Source organism: Onychomys torridus, chromosome 8, assembly GCF_903995425.1.
Source record: "Onychomys torridus chromosome 8, mOncTor1.1, whole genome shotgun sequence".
Classification (NCBI taxonomy): domain Eukaryota; kingdom Metazoa; phylum Chordata; class Mammalia; order Rodentia; family Cricetidae; genus Onychomys; species Onychomys torridus.
Window position 1 is genome coordinate 56,656,563 of NC_050450.1, and position 23,161 is coordinate 56,679,723.

At 44.3% G+C, this 23,161-nt stretch overlaps 1 protein-coding gene across 2 annotated transcripts in view; it reads left to right on the forward strand.

Annotated features, from left to right (window-relative positions):
- Positions 1-22,186: 22,186 nt before the first annotated feature.
- Positions 22,187-23,161, forward strand: part of Pik3r5 (phosphoinositide-3-kinase regulatory subunit 5) — a 64,274-nt gene continuing 63,299 nt past the window's right edge. Inside the window, exon 1 of one of the 2 annotated variants that reach the window (XM_036198020.1) lies at positions 22,187-22,315. The gene's annotated coding sequence lies outside the window, so the exon portion shown is untranslated. The remainder of the gene's footprint in view (positions 22,316-23,161) is intronic. The other variant, XM_036198022.1, reaches the window with a different exon arrangement.

Below are 23,161 nucleotides of genomic sequence, written 5' to 3' on the forward strand. Positions count from 1 at the left end.
AGCACCCACATGGGGTGGGTCACAACTGCCTATAACTCCAGCTGCAGAGAGATCTAACTCCTCTGGCCTCCATGGGCATCTGCACTCATGTTTACACTCACACATACATAATTAAAAAATATTTTTCTGAGACAGGGCTCTCTGCATAGCCTGGCTGTCCTGGAACTCATTGTGTAGAACTGGCTGGCCTTGAAATCACTGAGATCCACCTACCTCTGCCTCCTAAGTGCTGGGACTAAAGGTGTGCACCACCATGCATGTACCATAATTAATTAAAAAAATATTTGTATTTATTTATTTATGTGTGGAGCCATGGAGCCTTTCAACAGGCCTGTAGTGTCATTTAATTAGTAGAAATTATTAAAGTGCTTTAAATGGTTGAGTCTTATTTTACCATAAAGACTTGTGCATCTTGTCTAAGAAATCTCTCCTTGCTGGGCGTGGTGTTGCACACCTTCAGTCTCTGCACTGGGGAGGTATGAACAGGCAAATGTCCTTGGGTTTGAGACTAGTCTGGTCAGCTTGTCTCAAAAGCTGAAAAAAGGAAGAAAAGAAAGAAATGAACTCTTCCTGGGCTAGGAGTGGTGACCCACATGTGTAACCACAGTGTTCAGGAGGATGAGGCAGGAGGACCACAATTTAAGGTCAACTTGGGCTACATAGCAAGACCCTGTCTTCAAACAAACACACTCATATCTAACTTTAAATTCATGGCCACAAAATATTCTATATTTTTATTAAAAAAAATTTTTTTTGAGCTGAGGATCGAACCCAGGGCCTTGCGCTTGCTAGGTGAGCGCTCTACCACTGAGCTAAATCCCCAACCCTTATTTAAAAGTTTTAGGGTTTTGTCAGGCAGTGGTGGTGCATGCCTTTAATCCCAGCACTCGGAAGGCAGAGGCAGGCGGATCTTTGTGAGTTCGAGGCCAGCCTGGGCTACCAAGTGAGTTCCAGGAAAGGCGCAAAGCAACACAGGGAAACCCTGTCTCAAAACAAACAAACAAACAAACAAAAGTTTTAAGGTTTTGTTTTCTGAAACTAACCTTTTAGTCCATCTGTCTTAGTCACTGCTCTATTGCTATGAAGAAACACCATGACCAAGGCAACGCTTATGAAAGAAAGCATTTCATTGGGGGCTTGCTTTCAGAGGTTCAGTCCGTTATCATCATGGTGGGCGCATGAGAGCATGCAGGCAGACATGGTGCTGGAGAAGTAACTGAGAGTCCTACATCCTGGTCTATAGGCAGCAGAAAGAGACAGACAGACAGACAGACATACTAGGCTTGGCTTGGGCTTTTGAAACCTCAAAGCCCATCCCTAGTGACACACTTCCTCCAACAAGCCATACCTCCTGGTCCTTCGCAAATAGTGCTGCTCCCTGGTGACTAAGTATTCAATTATATGAGCCTATGGGGGCTGTTCTCATTCAAACCACTATCTGAGGGACTCTTCCAAAGAGAATGTAGCAGTAAGTGGGAAGTTTCTGCTGTAACAACTCAAAACACTTGAATAAGTCATAGGAGCTCCCTTCCTCTCCCTTCCTCTTTCTCTCTCTCTCTCTCTCTCTCTCTCTCTCTCTCTCTCTCTCTCTCTGTTGCTAGGGATCAACCCCTGTGTATATGCTAGGAAAAGGCTCTATGACTGAGCTACATGCCCTGCCCACTCCAGCAAGCTCTCACAGTAGAGGTGCTCTGAGTCCATCCTATCTCCCTTGTATAGGATGGACTAGGGTGATCAAACCCTCATGTTAGGTGTCTCTAAGGAAAGGACAAACCCTCACTCTGGGGAAACAACACTGACTTCCATTTCCGTAGCTCTTTCATAAACACTGTCTGGGATACATTAAAAAAAAAAATATGAGCAGGGTGATGGTGGTGACGCACACCTTTAATCACAGCACTCAGGAGGCAGAAGCAGGTGGATCTCTGTGAGTTCAAGGCTTCCTGGGCTACAGAGTGAGTTTCAGGGCTGCCAAGGCTGTTACATAATAAGACCCTATCTCGGAAAAACCAAAGGTAAAAGAAGACACAGTGAAGAAAAAGGAACAGACAAGAGTGGTAGCCTTGCAGTGATCCAAACTTTGGAATAAATAGATAAAGACTTTAAAATGTCTGTTGTAGGTATGTTGAATGGAAAAAAAGGAAAAGGTAAAATGAATAAGATTTCAGTGGAGAACTTGTTAAAAACAATCAAGTAGCTGGGTGGTGTTGGCACACACCTTTAATCCCAGCACTCAGGAGGCAGAGGCAGGCAGATCTCTGTGAGTTCAAGACCAGTGTAGTCTGCAGAGTGAGTTCTAAGACAGCTGGGACTACACAGAGAAACCCTGTCTCAAAAAAAGAAAAAAAAAGCAATTAGTAACACCTCTTTGAGTCTATATTGCTTTTTGTTGTTGTTGTAGAAACAATAGAACTGCTTGTTTGTTCTGTGACTTTCTCCTGTCTGTCTGTCTGTCTATCATCTATCTATCCATCCATCATCTGTCTGTCTATCTATCATCATCCATAGTCAGTCTATCTATCTATCTATCTATCTATCTATCTATCTATCTATCTATCTATCATCTTTCTATCTATCATCTGTCTGTCCATCCTTCCATCTGTCTGTCTGTCTGTCTATATCTAGTGAGACAGGGTCTTATCGTGTAACTCCGGCTGTTCTCGAATTTACTATGTCCAGGCTGGCCTTGAACACACAGAGATCAGACTACCTCTGCCTCTCTGAGTGCTGGGATTAAAGGTGTGTGCTTCCCTGCTAATTCTAGCCTGTATTTTCTAGCCTAGAACAAAAGTTCTAGGTGCCCAAGGAAGTGCCTGCTTAGTTAGCTTAGAGGTCAGCTGATGATAAAAGGCCCTTTCCTTCAGGGCTTGGGAATTCCCTCCAAGCTCTGATAGTTTACCACCCCACTTCACCTCTGTCTTCACGTGTGAGTAGAACTTGGGCAGGTAGTATTAGGACCCTCTCTTTGCGATGGTTAATCCTTGCTGTCAGCTGTGGCTCCTTCAGAATCACTTAGGAGGCACAGCTCTGAGTATGTTTGTTAAAGTGTTTGCAGAAGAGAGGACCCACCTGGAATGTGGCTGGCACTATCCCATGGGCTGGGGTCCTGGTCTGAAATGAAAAGGAAAAAGTGATCTAATGAACATGGTTCCTCTCACCTGCCTCCTGCCTGGGATACAGTGTGACCAGCTGCCTGACTACACTACCATGCTGCCTTCCTTGTCACGATGGAGAGAGACATCAGCCCAGACAAAGCCTTTCTTCCTCAAGTTGCTTCTTGTCAGTGTGTGTTCACGGCAAGGAGAGGATGGCCCACATGTGGAGTCTTTTCTGGACATGCACACAGCCTAGTACGTGTATCTGGCCTTCTATGTGTCCCTTAGGATAGTGCATTCCTCAGATTTCCCAGGTTTCTCTGTTCTACCTGCTTTTGCTGCCTGGGGCAGCTGCACTGTTAAACAATTACCTCTGCGATGCCCTGGGAGTAGGAGCTGGCTCACAGATCAAGCTCCCAGTCAGGTCAAATGAAAATAAAACCTAAAAAGCACAGGAAAAAATAAAAACAAACAACCCCCCCCCCCCAGATCTATGAGTGGGGCTTTTCCAGGGAGTTGCCAGACAGGTCAAACAGGAAGGGGGTTTCCTGCCCTTCAAGTTTATGCCAGAGATGAGGAGAGAGATATGGGGGAGCCAACACCCCATAAAAGTCGCTGTTCTGAAAGTCAGCTATGGCTCTCATGTTCTGTCACTGACATCTTTTGGATAACCAGAGTCCGGAGGTTTGGGTTTTGTTATTGTTGTTCGTTTTTTGTTTGTTTTGTTTTCTGGTTTTGGGGTTTTTTTGTTGTTGTTGTTTTGTTTTGTTTGTTTTTCTATTGTTCTCATTGCTCTCAAGGAGGAACACATTTTGGAGGTTCTGGCTACTTTAGAAATGCTTGAATCTGTCTATCCATTTGGTCAGATCTGACATTTTCATAATACATTCTCCATGAAAATGGAAAGCCTTGCCAATTCACCTTTCAAATGTCACCTTTCAAATTGAATACCTTTGTGTATTCAATTCTGCATATTGTCTTGCACATGTTTTGTAGTCTATACATATTTATTTATTTGGAGTAATTGTTATAAATTTTTAGAATATGTATTAGCTGCTAGTACATGGCAACAACTCTTTGTTGTTCAGAGATCCTTCCTGCAGTCAGACATCTTGCTATTTTTTGTTTTTATTTATTTATTTTGGTTTTTTGAGACAGGAGTTCTCTGTGTAGCCTTGGATGTTCTAGAACTCACTCTATAGATCAGACTGACTGGACTTAAAGGTGTGCACTACCACTGCCCAGCTTCTGTTGTGGTATATTTGTATACTTTGTGAAAATGTGTCCTTGTGATTGGTGTAATAAAGAGCTGAATGGCCAATAGCGAGGCAGGAGAGGATAGGCGGGACTTCCAGGCAGAGAGAGGAACGGAGGGTTAGAATCTGGTGCTGCAGGAGACACTAGCGAGATGTGGAGCAAGTGGGACATACAGAAAGGAGGAAAGGTAAAAAGCCACACGGCAGAATGTAAGAATGTAGAGTAATAGAAACAGGTTAATTTAAGTTAAAAGAGCAGGTTAGGAACAAGCCTAAGCTAAAGGCCAAGCTTTCATAATTAATAAAAGTCTCTGTGACATTATTGGGGGGGGGAGTCCAAAGAAAGTCTGACAAAAAAGACTCACTACAGGCTTCTGTTTTCATTTTTAATACTCTCTCTGCCTCTTTTTTTTTTCCCTCTGCAGGCAATCATATAATAACAAATAATAACCTTTTAATTTTTTCTTTGCAATGCCTTTAAAATGTACCATTTTGCTTCCTTAGTGTTACCACTGGGATCTCTAATGCAATGGTGAATAAAAGGGTAACAACTGAATTCTCTTGTCTTGTGTCTGGTGTGCATGTGTGTGTATGCACTCATGTGCATGTAGTGTGTGTGTGTGTTTGTGTGTGTACTCACACACACGGAAGCCAGAAGTGGAGGTCAATTGTCATCCTCCATCACTCTTTACCTTATTCTCTTGAGCCAAGGTCTCTCACTGACTCAGAAGCTTACTGTTCAGCTAGGCTGGATGGCCAGTGAACTACTCTGATGCACTCATTTGTCTCCCAACACCAGGGGTAGAGATGTGCACAGCCATGCACAGCTTTTTATAGTGTTCCTTGGAATTCAAACGCAAACCCTCATGCCCATGACTGTTTTGATTCCAGATTCACTGTTCTTGGCAACACACTCCAGCTCCTCACCTGCTTTGTCAAGAATGCTTTCTCAGAGATAAAAAAAAAAAAAAAAAAAAAAAAAATTCCCATCTCAGACAATTCACCCAATTCTATCATGTTAGTCAGTGGGTTTTGTTCCAGTAAGATTTGTGTAGCCATCACCAAAGCTAACATTCTCAGCACCTCCGATGAAATCCCATAACCACCAGCAGCCAGATCACGCCATGTCCTTCTAATCAACCCTCCCCCCAGCAAACATCACTGGCTGGCTGTCTTTATGAATCTGGCTATTCTGAACATTTTATCCAAATGGAATTCTATAACATGCGCTATATTGTGGTCTTTGGGGGAGGGTCTTTATTTCACTCAAGATCAGCTGTAAGGTTCATTTGTGTTGTATCTTGCTCCTGGTTTTATTTTTGAATAACCACTCTTAACCACTAAGCCGTCTCTCCAGACTGTTGTTTCCAATTTTAAAGAGGATGTTTCTAATATTTCGTTTGGGAACTACAGCCCAGACTGGCCACAGACTCTCAGTGGAGCTGACAATGATCGTGAACTTCTCCTCCTGCTCCCACCCCCAGGTGCTGGCATTGCAGGTGTGTGCCACTGTGCCCAGGTAATGGGGTGCTGGGGACTGAACCCAGTGCTTCGCACATTCTAGACAAGCACTCTACCAATTGTTCTTCCTTTCCATCTTAAAGTCCTCTTGTGAAGTTGTTTGCTGCAGGTGTTTTTTAGATACCTTGTTTGTGGTCAAGGGAGTTCCAGTGCGTGTTGTCTAAGAGGTGTTCGTGGTTTCACGAAGGGATCATTTTTTTCAATGTCTTCTCAGCATTCAGTCAGTTTTCCTTTCACACGGTCTGATGAATGACACCATGGACTTTTCTCCGGTCCAACTACCCTTGCGTTCATGGGAAAAACTTGAGCAGTCATATTGCATCATCATTTCTGTTTTCCTAGTATCTTTGCATGTAGGCTGACAAATAAGCTTGGCCTAGAATTTTTCTCCCATCATCATCATCATCATCATCATCATCATCATCATCATTTCCAAGTAGCCCTGGCTTGCCTGGAACTCTGTGTGGCAGTCTGGAAGAAAATAGCCCCCAAAGGGAGTGGCACTACTAGGAAATGAGGCTTTGTTCGAGTGGTGTGGCCTTGTTGGAGGAAGTGTGTCACTGTGGAGGCAGGCTATGAGGTCTCATCTGTGCTCAAGCCACATCCATTGTCTGAGTTCATTTCCCATTGCCTGGAAGTCAAGATATAGGACACATGGCTACTTCTCCAGCACCATGCCTGCCTGTACACCATCATGCTGTACTGTGATGATAATAGACTAAACTTCTGAAAATGTAAGCCACCCCAGTTAAATATTTTCCCATTAGAAGAGTTGCTATAATCATGGTGTCTCTTCACAACAATAGAAACCCTAACTAAGACACTCTATAGCCCAGGCTGGCCTCAACTCACAGAGATACACCTACCTCCTGAATGCTGGGTGCTATCACACCCAGCTCCTCCACTGTCTTTATCTAGTTTAAATATCAGGGTTATAATGAGCTGGGGATAGCCTGGTGTGGTTGCACTAGCCCTTGGGAGGCAGGGGCAGACAGATATCCAAGTTGAGACCAGCCTGATCAACGTAGAGAGTTCCACGTCATCCAGGATCCTGTCTCAGAAAAAAAGAAACCTGGACTTTAACTTCTCTTAAAGGGTGGTTGACCTTGACTAGAATGATCCACTCTAGTTTGGTAGAATTCATCTGTTGAGTGGTCCAAGACATCTTTAAAAACAATTTAAAATTTCAATGAAAGTTTGTTTGTTTTGAGTCTATGTCTGGCCTCAGACTCCCAGTGTAGCCGAGGGTGACCTTGAACTTCTGGACATCTTTCTGCCACCCAAGTGCTGGGATTATAGGCCTGAGCCTGCACACCCTGTGTGAAGGGTGCTGGGGTTGGCACCCAAGGCTTCCTGCTAAGCAAGCTTCCAAGTTAACCATGGAGCCACACCCTCAGTCCCATATTCTGACATTTTTAAACATCGAACATAGAGACCATAGACACTATTTCTTCGTGGTCTTGGTTTGTCTTTTTTTTTTTTAAATCCTCATTTGCTTAAGTTTTGAAATTTATTGCTGTGAAGTTAATTACAATGCTTCAGGGAGCTGTTGAAGTCTTGAGTGAATGTGTACTGTTGATATCATGAGTGTGGCCATGTCAAGAACCGAGATCCCTGACCTGTGGGAATTGGCAAAGCCTTCCACTAGTCCACGTGGGGATGTTGAAAGTGTGTGCAAAAACTAGCAACCACAGCTTCCTGCTCCCAGATGACTGCTCCCCCACCCCCACCCCCACCCCTACTCCCACAAAGACCTCCCACTGAGACCAGCTGACTTGCATCCTGAACTGTATACAATAAACCCACTAAACACCCCGGTGACTGCATAGCAGCTATCCTCCACCAGAGGGAGCACTGCCCACCCAATGCCAGTTTTTCTGTGTATGTCTATTGTTTCTTTCCCATTCACAGCCTCGACTTCATCTGTAGTTCTGTCTTCTCCCTCAGCTGTGATTATCATTTCCTTGTGCTTTCTGCTTCTTATCTGTCTTCCCAGATGTCTGCCTGTGTTTTCAAGTAAACATCATCTGCAGCACCCTTAGCCACCCGGCCATCTGGAAGACCCCTTTTTTGTTTTTAGGAGAATGTCTTTGGGAGGGAGGATTGTTTGTTTTTGGAACAGGGTCTCACTATGTAGCCCTGGCTGGCCTGATACTTGCTATGTAGACCAGACTGGCCTTGAACTCACAGAGATCCCCCTGCCTCTGCCTCTCACATGCTGGGATTAAAGAACACTGCCTCCCGGCCGGCCCCCTTTTATGTTTTTGTAGTGTTAGGGACTGAACCTAGAACCTTGGGCATGCTACATAAAGGTTCTACCACTGAGCTACACTCCAGTACTATTATGCCTTTTTTGTGGAGTGGGGGCTTTTTCAGCTTTTCCAATGTCCTACAGTTTTGATATTAATATTTTCAATATCATTTAGTTGAAAGTACTTAATTTTTTCCCATTGTGTTTTTACATATCTTTGACAGGGCACTATTTAGAAGTGTCCAGTTTTGTGGTACTTTGAAATTTTTTTATTTTTGTTTTTGACGCTTAATTTAACAGCACTGTGGTCAGAAATGCAGTCTACATGATACCAGTTCTCTGTAAGGTTTTGAGATGTCCCCTGTGGTTTGTACATGATTCATCTCAGTAAATGTTCTGTGAGTGTTTGAGAGGAATATGAATTGTTAATTATTGTGTTCATCTATCTCTTTATATATATTCATCAAATCCAGATTAGTTAAAATCAAATCTATAGTGTTACTACTTTATTTCTTCCCTTTCTGTTTTTGGAGAAACGCTCCCAGTATGTAGCCCCGGTAGATCTGGAACTCCCAATGTACCCTTTGTAGACCAGGCCAGCCTCAAAGTGTTAGAGATCTGTTTGCTCTCTCTGACTTCCGAGGGCTGGGATTAAAGGCATATGCTATCATGTGCAGGTGGTTTTCTCATGATGAATAAATAATTCAGAGATGTTTATTGAAACTACCTACAATGGTGGTGAACTTAATTTTGTCATACAGAGCTATTAATTATTGCTTCAGATGAGAAAAGTTTTATAAAAAATGTAGATTTATTTTATCCATTGGTGAATTATAAGTGCATTGCTGCATAATATGTCTTTGTGTGTGTGAGAGAGAGACAGAGACAGAGAGAGACAGAGAGAGAGAGAGACAGAGACAGAGACAGAGAGAGACAGACAGACAGAAACAGAGCAGGAGTGGGGGTGCTTGCCATGCTTCCCAGGCAGGCTTTGAACTCCTGTCTCAGCCTCTGGAGTGGCTTGGACTACAGGCATGCATGCCACTGCACCAACTCTATCCCTGCCTCTCATAATGCTTGTAGTACTTGCCACATTCCCCTCACTGTGACCAAAACACTTAGGAGAACAAGTTAGAGGAAAGACTGACTTTGGCTTATAGCCTCAGAGTCCAGTCCATGGTCCTTGGCTCCACTCACTCAGGCACTGTGGTGAGGCAGGTGGCAGAGGAGGCTGTTCACCTCACTGCGGGGAGGGAGCAGAAAGCATGGGAGGGACTGAGGACCAGGTAGAACCTTGAAAGCTGTGCCCCAGCGCTATAGTTCTTCCCGCCTCCCAAGGGTTCCACATGTCCCAAAGTAGTGTGTCCAACCAAGGACCGAGTTTCAACACCTGAGTCTATAAGGGTACTTCATATTCAAACCACGACGCTTTTCCATCTCGATCTGAAATCAGCTTGACTCACCACCTTCAGTGTAGTAGAATCTGCAGTGTTACTTTTTTTTTTCCATCCTTTTACTTTCAGTCTGTCTGACTGTCTGTCTTTGTGCCTAAGATGCACCTCTCTGTCCTAGTTAGCTTTAACTATCAATTTGACACAAACCAGAGTCACCAGAGAAGGGAATCTCAAATGAGAGATTGTCCAAATGAGATTGGCCTGTGGGCTTGTCTAGGGGCAGGGGGATTGTCCTGATAACTGATGTAGGAGGGCTGAGCTCACCGTGGGCGGCACCATAGGGTGGGGCGGCACCATTCCCAGAGCTAATAGGCGGTCCTGGGCTAGCTAAGCATGGAGCTGCCATACTTTCTTGGCTCAGAGGTGATGTCCTGTGTGGAATGGTAAACAGGCCTGCTTTCAAGTTCCTGGTCTGACTTTCCTCAATGATAAGGTGAAATGAAACCTTTCCTCTCCAAGTTACTTTTGGTCATGGTTTTTGACACAGCGACAGAATGAAACTAGACCACTTATAAACTGCAACTAACACCTTTTCAGTTTATTTTTTCCTCTTCCCTTTATGTTTTTTGTTTGTTTAGTTTGGTTTGGTTTGGTTTGGTTTGGTTTGGTTTGGTTTGGTTCCTTTGCCTATTTTGTTTTCAGGCTAGCCTGCACTTTATACTGGTCATTGAGGAGAACTGCCCTTTCTTAAATTACACTTTGTCTTTTCATTTAAACTGTTGACCGTTACATTTTACCTGGAGTATTACTTACTAAGACTGAAGGAAGGCCAGGTGATTTGTTGCACACCTTTAATCCTAGCACTCAGGAGGATCTCTGTGAGTTCAAGGCCAGTCTGATCTACATAGACAATTCCAGGACAGCCAGGGCTATGTAGAGACCCTCCCTTAAAGAAAAAATATAAGACTGAAGGAATTGTTTCTTTTATCAGTAATGCCTGACATTTTAATCACAAACCTGTGTGTGTATGTGCATATGCATACATATATGTGTACACACACACTTCTATTAGAAGTTTTTAAAACTGATTCCTAGAAACTGAATTTCTAGGTTAGGGGCTGGAGAGATGGCTCAGCAGTTAAGAGTACTTGCTGCTCTTGCTGAGGACACATGTTCAGTTCCCAGCACTCACACAGTGGTTCACAACTATCTTTAACTACATTTTGAGGGAATCCAATACTCTCTTCTGACCTCCACAGGAACCTGGCAAGTATGTGGAGCATATACATACATTCAGGCAAAATAATCATACACATAAAATAAATAGATAACACTAAACAAAGAACCTCATAAAATTTCTATAAAGAAAGACAGAGTTTCTAGGTTAGAAAGGTATATGCTGCCTTTTTTTCAAGAGAGGAGGCAATTGTGCTGGGCATGCTCCACAAGTGCTCCCCACTTAGCTGTTTTTCTAATCTATATGCTGTCTTGAAACTACATTTATTTTTATCTTTATTAACTATATTTTCATAATGTTCTACAATTCTATAGATTAACAATGTTTTGAAACTCAACATACATATTTGTATCTATCTATCTATCTATCTATCTATCTATCTATCTATCTATCTATTTAAATAAAACAGAGAAATGTTATGTCGCTCTGGCTGTCCTGGAACTCTCTATGTAGACCAGGCTGGCCTCAGATTTATAGAGATCCACCTGCCTCTGCCTCCCAAGTGCTGGGATTACAGAAGTACACCATGTCTGTCTTAACCTCAATTTTGAACAGTGATGTTCTTTACAGTTTTCACAGCTTATAATAATAACGATGCTAGTGATTAGGTTCTTGAAGCCGGAGCCATGGCTCTGTGGTTAAGAATGTTCTCTGCTCTTTCAAAGTAGTGGAGCTTAGCTCCTGCCTCAGGTGGCCCCCGACTGCCTGTAACTCTAGCTTCAGGAGATCTTAAGCCCACTTTTGTCTTCAGAGGGCAACTGCTCTTATGTGTACACAGACACAGACACAGACACAGACACAGACACAGACACACACACACACACACACACACACACACTCACAATTAGAAATAAAATCAATACTTAAAACAATGATAAATAACCATTTAAAAAAGTTTATGTGCGGGTTGGGGATTTAGCTCAGTGGTAGAGCACTTGCCTAGGAAGCGCAAGGCCCTGGGTTCAATCCTCAGCTCAAAAAAAAAAAAAAAAAGTTCATGTGCATTCAAGAATTCACAGAAGTCCCTAAAAGTGGAGTTACTGAACTCAGGGCTGTAGATACTGTGTTTATATATGCAACCCAAAATTATGCTGCCTGTGACCTCTGGGAAGCTTCAGATCCCAAACGTTTGGAAAGTCAGCATAATACAATTTCTGTTTTCATTACCTATTGTCAGGTGGAAGTTTACACCCATTGTTCTGCTTCACATTTTCTTCTTAGCACTAAACATCTCCAAATTTCCCACACTTACTGCTCAAACATCCAGGATGAACTGTCTACTTTTCGTTTTTATTTTGGATAAGTAAATTTCATGTCAAATACGCTATCCATAAAGATTGGAAACTTTTGTTATGTACTGTGAAGATTTTGCCACAGAACATTATCTGCGTTTCAATGTAATGTTTATGGTGACTTTAACACACACATACTCAAATCAATCTTTCCCTTCATAGTTTCTGATTTTGGTGTGAGCCGCCATTGAAACCTCATGTACACATTTCCTTCTTTTGCTTCCAGACTTTGCTCATTCCAGTTTAATTCTGATCTTCAGTGTTTTCAGTCAGGAATTTTTAGTAGTAGATGTGAGGTACAACCCACACTTGTTTTCCCTCCTAATGATCTGTTGGTTGTCAACCTAGACCATTTATTGACTAATGGGTCTTATTCTCTTGCCCATATTTTGACTTCATTCAGCTGGCAGCATCCTCTCTGTTCTGCCTTTCAACTTTCTCCTCTCTAGTTAGAATGTCCTGCCTAACCCTATTCTGCCTTATCATTGGCCAAACAGCTTTATTTATCAGCCAATCAGAGCAACAGATTTTCACAGCATACAGAAAGACATTCCCCCATCATTTCCCCCTTTCTTTCTAAACAAAAGGAAGGTTTTAACTTTAACATAGTAAAATTACATACAGCCAATAAGAATTACAGTTATAATATCTAGTCTATTTGTATTTTGTAAAGTTAAAGAAAATATTCTATCTATCCTATATTTGTGAGTCTAAAGTTTCATATCTACCTTATCTCTTATCATAACCAAGAAAAACCATAATTATAACTATCTAGTCTTCAACTACATCAAAGACTTCAGAAGGATATAATATTACCTAAGTAAATAGGAAGAGCATTGTAAGCACCTTCCAAAAATCTAGAATGGCAGAGACAGCTGGCTGCCTGGACAGTCACCCAAAGTTCTGTAATGTTGGGGCATCCTGCCTCATTTCATGCAGTCCTGGGAACTGAATCCAGGACATGCTAGGTACCTGCTAGGTAAGTACTCTACCAACTAAACCACACTGCCAGCCCAAATTTATATATATAGTTTTTTCGAGACAGGGTTTACCTGTATAGCTTTGAGCCTTTCCTGGAACTCACTCGGTAGCCCAGTAGGTCTCAAACACACACACACACACACACACACACACACACACACACACACACACACACACACACCCTGCCCTGAATGCTGGGATTAAAGGCATGTGCCACCTCCATCCAGCAGTTGTAAGCATTCTTGAACTATTCTAGATTCAAATTATCTTCTCCTACTGTGACTTAGAAAAATCTCTCATTCTGTGTTATCTTTTCAGCTTTCTATGGTATTTTTTTTTTCTTAAAAAAAAAAAAAGACTTAAAAAATGTATTTATCTGTATGTGTTGGGGGCAGGGCATGTGCATGCAGGTGCCTGAGGAGGCTAGAAGAGGGAATCAGATCCCTAAAGCTGGAGTTACAGTGGATGTGAGCCACCACAGGGGTGCAGGGAACCAATCATGACCCTCTGTAGGAGAGCAGCAAGTGCTTTTTACCACTGAGCCATCTTTCCAACCTCTCTTATTGTCTTCCTCCCTCCCTCCCTCCCTCCTCCTCCTCCTTCTCTTTCTTCTCCTTAGTCTTTTGTTTGTTTATTTGGTTGTTTTTTTTTGTTTTTTTTTTTTTTTTTGAGACAAGGTTTATCGTGTAGCATTGGCTGTCCTGGAACTCACTCCATAGACCAGGCTGGCCTCGAACTCACAGAGATCCACCCACCTCTGCCTCCTGAGTGCTGGGATTAAAGGCATAACTCTCCATGCTTTATGGTGCTCTTGAAGCACGCAAGTTTTAATTTTTCATGATGTCTACTTAATTTCTTACTTTATTTACATTTGTGTTTGATAATTTCTAAGAAGCTACCAACTAACTCAGTGTCACCAAAGTCTACCCCCACATTTTCTTCTGTGAGTGTTGTGGTCTTAGCTCTGATGGGCCTTTCAACTGTTTTGAATTAAGTGCTGTGTGCGGTGTGTGCCAGGGACCCAGGCTCGCTGCTTTGCATATGGATATCCAGCGGCGTCAGCACTATTTGTGGAAAAGACAATTCATTTCCCTTTCAAATGGTCTTGGCGCTTGTGTCAAAAAAATAACTGACTGTAAAGTGAGGGTTTAAATGTTGGCTCTCTGTCTTAGCCTCTCATCTGTCACTCATGCCGGAACCTCGGTGTCCTGGCTGCCCTAGCTTCCCTCTCTGTCTTGGAACCAGGAAATGTGAGTCCTCCGACCTTTCACCTTTCCCCAGATTGTTTTGGCTATTCTGAGCCCCTTGCCTGTTTCATTCCCAGGGACCTTTGTTGCTGGGGTGAATAAAACAAGCTGTGTTTTTTTTTTCTGTTATACTTTCTACTTGGCCCCTGCTGGTGTATGGAGAGTAACTCTCCTATGTTTGCTTCGTGTACAGTTAGTTCCTTTGCTGAATTGCCTTATTAGTTCTAAACATTTTTCGGCCCGTTAGCTGTGGTTTCTTAGGTAGACAATCATTATATAATATAAACATATATACAATGATTATACGTTATACCTATATATTATAAATAATGATATAACGCATATTGTATCTATGTATTATATATAATTATATATACCATATGATAATGATAGGTATCATTATATATATAATTTGCTTATAATGATAAGCTTGACTTTTCCTTCCCAAATTTATGTCTCTGTTTTCCTCTCCCATTATTTTCTCTTATCACAATTACAAAGACCCTTGTTTTCATAGGGATGCTTTCATTATTAAAGACCGTATCTCTTCATCCCTCCTCATCATTAGGCATCACCCTGCAGTTTGATTGAGACAAATACCATTTACCATGTCGCCAAAGTCACCTTGTATTTCTAGTCACTGAGTTCCCATCAGGGGACATCTTATCAGGGTAATTATATTGCTGGGTCTCCTGAGTCCTATTCACGTGATGAACAACATTAATAAACTTTTATATTGATTCCCCCTTTTATAAACTAATTGTCTCCCCTCCAGTGGGAACAAATGAGCTCACATTAGCAGAAATAGCTCAGGTTTCACAGGCACATGGTCCCACCTGTATAATACAGAACAGATGTCACAGGCTGAATGCCAGTGGGTCGTATCTAGTTAGCTTAGAAGGAAGGGGTTTAAAATACTGTTTTGAATTAGTTGCCAGCATTTAAAGATTAGGGAATTTCAGATAAGAATTCCAATTTCCTTTTTGTCTTTAAATCTCTTAAGATCTGGCCCTTCTGGTTCCTGCTTTTCCATATGGCCACAGCAGGCTGAGGCTGGGCCCCAGGGGTCCTCTTTAGTGGTCTCTTCATTTACCTCACTAGCATTCTCTCTGCACCCCCATTGTCTCCATATCCAATTGTTTCTCAGACATCAGGGTCAAGGGTCAGTTACCAGTTTTTGTATTTGTGCAATTGCTTTTCTTATTATGGAATTAGGTGAAAGTGAAGTATTTCTTGTAATGATGTCTCTAAAAAATGTAGAGGAAATAAAAGAGGCCAAGAGGGCTGTGCATCCAGGGAAATGGGGCAGCACACTTTTCAGAGGATGTGAGGACTATTCCTAGAGGGTTAATACACAGTGGGTGTCTGTTGAAAGAATTAGATGTAAAATGCCACCAGAAAATAAAACATAACAAGAAGAATATGTAAAAGCTGCATTGATGTGGGAACACACACATATATAAGTCACACACACACACACACACACAGACAGAGAGAGAGAGAGAGAGAGAGAGAGAGAGAGAGAGAGAGAGAGAGAGATGTTTCCATGAGGTTCATTTGGGAAGGCTTTAAAGAATAAACCAGGCTGTTATGAAATGTCACAATGTGTTAAGGAAACCCCATCTCCTGAGTCTGTCCCTGAGTTTGACCTGCCTGGCTTGTAGAGATATTTATGTTTCTCATCTATGCTCAGGTCTTCTTGGTTATTTCTGAGGAGTTTCCCAGCAGTGACTGTGCCGGGGTCAGTCTCCCTGGGTAGACCTGGGTACAAAACATTGAAATTTCAAAGCTACACTTTCCTCTCATCTCTAAGGGGCCATAGCTGGGGCATGTTCTTCTCCGGCCATCTTGGACCCTTGCTCTGTGGTGCTCCCCCTGGCTCTGGCTCTTAGTGACCCTAAGGGAAACATCTTTTTTCCTCCCCTGAAATTCTTTCTCTGTTAGGTTCAGATATCAACCCGTGAAGCTGACCTGGGACAAGGGTCACACGCTTATAGTAAACAACACCAAGGGCTTGATTTGGGAGGGAGCTGCAGTTTGGCCCCACTGGACATCCAATCTGAATTTTAAAATGGAAACACACTGGTCAGACCCTGAGCCTCTCCTCATCCCATACCCCAGGGTTTCCCATAAGCTCCTCCTTGCGAGACAGATGAAGGTACACAGTGGTGGTTCATGTGCTCTTGGTCCACTTGATTTTGCTGTTTGTTTTGTTTTGACACGGGCTCTCACCCTAGCTGGCCTAGAGTTTCCAGGGACATGCCTGCCTCTGCATCCTGAGTGCTGGGGTAAAAGGTGTGTGCCACCTCATACTCTTGAGACATTAGACTTGTTCTAATCTTCCTAGGCTCGTCCAGGATGTCAGCATTCCTTAAACCTTACTTATTTTTTTAGATTTACATATCTTATGATATATATGAGTGTTTGACTGCATGTATATATACATGCCTTGTATGTATGGCCTGACACCTGTGGAGGTCAGAAGCTGGTGTTGGATTCCCTGGAACTGGAGTTACAGATGGTTGTAAGCCACTATGTGGAGGCTGAGAACTGAACATGGGTCCTCTCTGCAAGAGCAATAAGTGCTCTTAACGGCTGAGCCTTCTCTCTAGCCCCGATAGGCACTACTTTGTCACAGCGCATTACTGCCTTTTTTTTTTTTTTTTTTTTTAGACAAGGTGTCATGTAGCCCAGGCTGTCCTCAAATTTGCTGTGTCCAGGAGGATGACTTTGAACTTCTGACCCTCCTGTGTCTTCCTCTCAAGTGCTAGGATCACAGGTGTGCACTTGGTTTATGTGGTGCTAGGGCTCAAACTCAGGGCTTTGTGCATACTGGGCAAGCATTTTATCAACAAAATTATATCCCCTGCCCCACATTTTTGTTTTGTTTTGTTTTGTTTTTGAGACAGGGTTTCTTTGTGTAGTTTTGGTGCCTGTCCTGGATCTCGCTTTGTAGACCAGGCTGGCCTTGAACTCACAGAGATCCACCTGGCTCTGCCTCCCAAGTGCTGGGATTAAAGGCATGCACCACCACTGCTCAGCTCCACGTTGTTATTTTTAAGTCGAGGCTGGATACAACTTACACATGTTTTATTATTTGAGATTTTGTACCTTTATCATAGAGAATTCATCTGCAGTTCGCCATGTAGATTTTAGTATCCAATTAAAAATGAAACAAGAAATTTTTCAGTAGTTTTTAAGACTACTTTTTGGACATTTTAAGCTTTGTTTTTTAAGGTTGGCTTATATTTTGAAATAATTTGGGCTGGTAAAAATAAACTGCAAATATATAATCTTTAGAAAGCATCACCTAGGGTTGGGAATTTAGCTCAGTGGTAGAGTGCTTGCCTAGCAAGCACAAGGCCCTGGGTTCGATCCTCAGCTAAAAAAAAAAAAAAAAAAAAAAGAAAGCATCACCTAACTCTCCCAAATATCAGAATTGAACATAACATTAAAATTAGGTTGGGGAGCTACACAGATGGCTCAGTGATTAAAAGCACTGGATGATTTCCCAGAGGACTTCTGTTCAGTTCCCAGCACCCCCACACAGCTAACAAACCTCTGCTCTGATTCCCTCTTCGGGACTCTGCGGGTACTTCATGCATAGTGCGCACAGACATATACTCGGATAAAACACACATACATATAAGATTAAAAATAAACCTTAAAAAGCTAGGATTGGTGTAGATACAGTAGTTTTTTGTTTTTTGTTTGTTTGGAGACTGGATCTTTCTATGTAGTTCAATGTGGGCTTGAACTCAATTACCTTCCTGCCTTAATCTCCCAGTGTTGGGATTACTGGAATATGCCACCATGTGCAGTTGGATATGCTACAGGTAGGTTTTATTCAACTTTTGCCAATGGTTCCCTTCAATGTCCTTCTTTTGGTCCAGGACCCAATCCTGAATCTCTCATTTACCCTTAAGTGTTGTGTGACAATGGCCCCCACCCCAACCTTTGTGAGCCTCAACCTTGACACTGGTGTGTATTTTATAGAATGGCTCTCAGTTTGGGTTAGATTTCTTTCTTTTTTTTTCTTCTCTTTTTTCTTTTTCTTTCTTTTTTTTTCCCCACAATTAGACTGAGGCAAAACATTTTAGGCAAGAACAACTCAAAAAGGACACACCTTTCTCAGTCCCTCGAATCATGTGACTCCTCGTGGTGATGTCAATTTTGTTCAGTTGGCACAGGGTGTGTCTCCTGGTTTCTCCACTGTGAAGTTTCTGGTTTCTATAACTGTTACCCATCTGATGGGGACTATTCGGCAAAGCAAACAGCCTGTTTTCCTCATCCCTTCAGGCTGTGATATCAAAAACACCACACACCGAGTGGCTGAAAATCAACAAACATTTCTCACAATTCTGGAGCCTGGAAAGCCTAAGACAGACAGTGCTGGCAGACTCACCATCTGGTGTGCGCCCGTTCCTCAGATGGGACAAAGGAACGAAGTTTTCCTGGGTCTCTTTTAGAGAGCACTGATTCATCTCGGGGGAGGAACAAGTATGGCTGAATCATAACTACAAAGGTTTTATCTTCTTAACCATCACACTGGAGGCTAGGTTTTGTAGGAGGGACCTGTACACAACACCACCTATCATCATATGTTGGCCTACTGCATTGCCTCTTTATTTTTAAAATTTTTAGGGATTTTGTGTTGTTGTTGTTTTGTTTGTTTTTGGTTTTCAAAACAGGGTTTCTCTGTGTAACAACCCTGGCTGTCCTGGAACTCACACTGTAGACCAGGCTGGCCTCGAACTCACAGAGATCCTCCTGCTTCTGCCTCCTGAGTGCTGGTATTAAAGGCATGTGCCATCATGCATTGCACTTAAAATTTTTCAGTTTTTATTTTATTTTATATGTATGGGTGTTCTACCTGCATGTATGTCTGTGCACCACATCTATGCTTGGTAGCCAGGGAAGCCAGAAGAAAGCATCAGATTCCCCTAGGAATGGAATTACAGATAGCTGTGAACCAACCTGTGGGTGCTGGGAATTGAACCAGGATCCTCTGGAAGGGCAGCCAGTGCTCTTAAATAGAGCCATCTCTCCAGCCCCCTGGCCCATTGCATTTACCAATCACTGATAATACTTGCCTGCTGGCAATTTCTTTCTTTTTATATTTTGTGTGTGTATATGATTGCATGTGTGTGCATGGGATGTGTGGATTTGAGTGTAGGCTCACATGTGCCAAGGCATGTACTTATGGAAGTCAGGGGACAACTTCCGAGAGTCTGTCCTCTTCCTCCATTGTGGGTTCCAGAGATGGAATTTGGGTGGTTAGGTCTGTGAGGTGAGCCCCTGTCCCCATTGAGCCCTCTTGCCAGCTCCTGCTGGTAATTTCTTTTCTTCCTCTCTTTTGTTTTGTTTTGCTTTATTTTTTGAGGCATAGTGTCTCTGTGTAGCCCTGGCTGTTCTGGAACTTGTTCTGTAGACCAGGCTGACCTCAAACTCAGAGATCTGCCTGCTTCTGCCTCCCCAGTGCTAGGATTAAAGGCGTGCGCTACCACACCCAGCCTTGGTAAGTTTTTAATAATTCAGTCTATGACCCTTACATATTCACCCAAACACTGAAACCACAAATGCAAAATGTTTTATTTTCCCCTCCCCCTTTTTTGGGGGGAGGGAGTGTAATTCAGAGAATGCTAGTGTAATTTAGAGGATGCTAGTGTAATTTAGAGGATGCTAATGATTCTCATTGTGTCAGGTTCTCTCAAACATCTGGGTTGTCTCTGTTTCCCAGCTCACCAGGGATCAGTCTTTATCCAGGAATAAATGGTGGTTGAAGTGACTTGCTGACTGGCTATAGAGGGAGGGAGGTAATCTAAACAGAAATCAGAGTGTGGACGGGCATGGAGGGATGAAAATCCCAGTGAAGACTCCCTTCCCGGAGTTCTGTGTGCTGAGGTGTGTGGTTTATCGTGAGCGGAATGTTAGCTTGGAAGAACGCATGCTGGAGTTGGGGCGTGAGCTGGCTGTCTAGGCTTCCTATGTGGGAAGCTTTGTCCTCCACACAGTGCTGTTAAGGGCTGGAGTCTGCTGGGAAGAAGGTGCCTTGGCCCCGATGGCTGAGGCACGAGGTGCAGCGGCAGCAGAATCACAGAGTTTCCGCTCCAAAGAGAAGTCCGGGCTACCAGTTTGCGTGGGATGGACAGACGGTCGAAACTGCTCTGGGAGAAGAGAAGCAGTCTCAGTCAAGTATGCAATGATTCCAACATTAAAGGGGGGATGAAGAAGAAAAGGGAGCCTGAAACAGTGCTCCGAGCTGATGGGGACCCAGGGTGGGGGCAGTTTCCTCAGAAAGGTGGAGGGAGTAAGGTCTGAAAACCAGCACACTGGATTTGGCATTTGAGGTTTTTCCTGGTGACCTTCTTTCAGAACACTGTGGAATAAAAGATGAGGAAGTTGAAACAGGGCAGGCTGCCCTTTGAAAACATCAGGCAGTGAAGGGGAGGAGAGTGATCAGAAATAGCCATGTTTGTAAGCAGAACAACAGAGGTGGACCGGCTGGAATGCAGCCAGGTGCCACTGAATGACGGAAGTACTCTTGGGTCTTCCCAGCTGCGCTGGGGAATGTTTCTGGTAGCTGTCATTCTAATTTCTGTCCAGAAGATGCCAGGTGCTCTTGAGGTCTGGCTGGTGGTCAGCCCTGCAGGGACAACAACACACCCCGGTAGTGAAGGGAGGATGCTTTCAAACTCCACATCTGGGCCACAGCTGCTAGCAAGAAAGAGAGTGTCGTCGCAGGGCAAGGCTGCTGGGTTTCTGATTTTCTGAGCTTTCTGGGGCTTCAGCTTTTCTCTGCCTTCAGTTTTAGGAACACCAAAGACACAGAAGAAGTCAAACAGCCGTAACTTCTCTAGGACTTATTTTCCTGTTAAAAGAGCTCTTCTCCATCGGGTGCACACTCTTGTCTCTCTGTCAATCTTGTCTAATCCTTTACAGCGGAGCCCGCTTCCTCAGCCCCTCTCCTCTTCCTCCTACAAATGTCTGCATGTTTGTGCCGAACAAAGTGGAGTCTGGGGCGACAGCTGTGTGGACCACATTGCCCAGGGCTATTACCGTTTCTACACTGGTGGTTAGAGGCGAGATCACCGTGGAGAGGCCCATGATGGGCACTGAGTCCTTTCCCATCCACTGCCAGCTTCTCTGCCTGCCCAAGGGGTGCTTTCTGTTTCTGTCCATTTGGGGAAGTCGCTTTTTCTTGGTATTTAGGGAGTCAGGAAAAGAAAAGCCATTGGGTTTTCACATTGGCCTTCAGGTAGAGCTGTGGCTTTTGACCAACGATAACGTATGACCTTGTGGTCAGTTTTGGACCTACTCCTGGGAAAGTGGGACCCAGTTGAAGGAGCAGAAGATTCTGGTGCTGTGAAGAGGTGGTGGCATATGGGACCAGAGGCTGGGGAAGCAGTGCTGGGAAGTTTGGATTGGTTGGAAGTTTCGAGGAAGGTTCCTATAGTCAGAGTGCTCATCAGTACAGCAGGGATGCAGGTTTTTTAAGGGTTAAGAGCACCCGAAAAAATAGAAGTAGTAGGAGGAAGTGGGGCGCTGGGTCGCAATGTGAGAAGGAAGCAGCTCATCCGAGCTTCCTCTTTCTCCTCCTTCCCCGAAGCCCCCACCCACCCCTCCTGCGCAGACAAAACGCTCTTCCGCCCCCCTCACTCCGAACCTCACCTTACTCTTGGGGGGCTGTGATGCTCGGTGCTGGTACACCAGCCGGGGCCTGTAGTTCCTAGGCAAGTCGGGGTCCCAGCTCTGGACAACGTCTCAGTGGCTTTGAATCCTAGGACGCAAGGGTCAGTGATACCGGCCTAACGCGACCCGGCCACCAGAGGGCGGGAGAGCCGGGCCGGGCGGCTAGCCCTGCCCAGACCACGCCCCTGCCAAGCCCCGCCCCGAAGGCCCCGCCCCCCCGGGGTTGTAGAGACTGGGCAGATGCTGGGACTTGCTGCCCAGCTCCAGCCGCCTCACGGTGGTCTGGACATCACCCCAACAGCAGGGAGTCTTCGCTGGAAAGGGGCTCGGCGCCCGGCGGGGACTGCAGGTGTGTGTCTGGGCTGATTGGGGCGTGGGGGAGTGCTGAGGGCACGGGTGAGAGGCACAGCCAGAGCGGTTTGGAACCATCCTGGAGCAATGTGCCCCAACTGCAGCTGGTAAGCTGGACAGTCGGCGATCTTCCAGTTCCGCAGTTAAAGTCCACCTTGGGGACACCGGGCTAAAAACCCATGGGTTGTCCCAGAGGCAGAAGGGGCGTCCCGGGAGTGTTTATCAAGATTGAAGTAGTTATGAGGCCAAGTGTGTGCGCAGCCTCCTGCTGGGTCACAGGCCACGTTGTGCTCTAGAGTAAAGGAGCCTGCAGTCCTCTGGCTCTGAACTCTGTGGAGAGCGTGGGCAACAGGAGTCCTTTGGCATCAGGACCTGGGCGTTGTCCTCCGTCGAGCCTCGGGCTGCCCCATGTTAGTGAGCCTGGACCCTCAGACACGGCTGCTTTCCTAGGCACTGTCAGAGAATGTTTACACGCTGGAGACACGCGTGTATGAGATTATGAATGTATGTGAGCCTGCACGTGTGTGTGCTCGAGCGCCGGCATGATGGCCCATCCGAGGGTGGTGGCGGTAACTATGCAAGAAGTTCAGGACAGTAGGAGGAAGGAGGCTGTTCAGAGGGAAAAGGAAGGCGAGATGAAAGCCGCAGGATGTGGTATGATGTGAGTTAAGCCTCCTGCGAGAGGAGGGGTGGCTTTTGGCAACTGGAGAGCTAAAAGCAGGCCAACTCACCTGAAGACCTCTTCTGAATGGCTGTCCTTAGCTTTGGACTTAGCGTTCTTTGACTGTTGTGAACCACCCGGTAAGGTCGGGTTTCCAGAATTGTGATGTGTTCCTGCAATGCC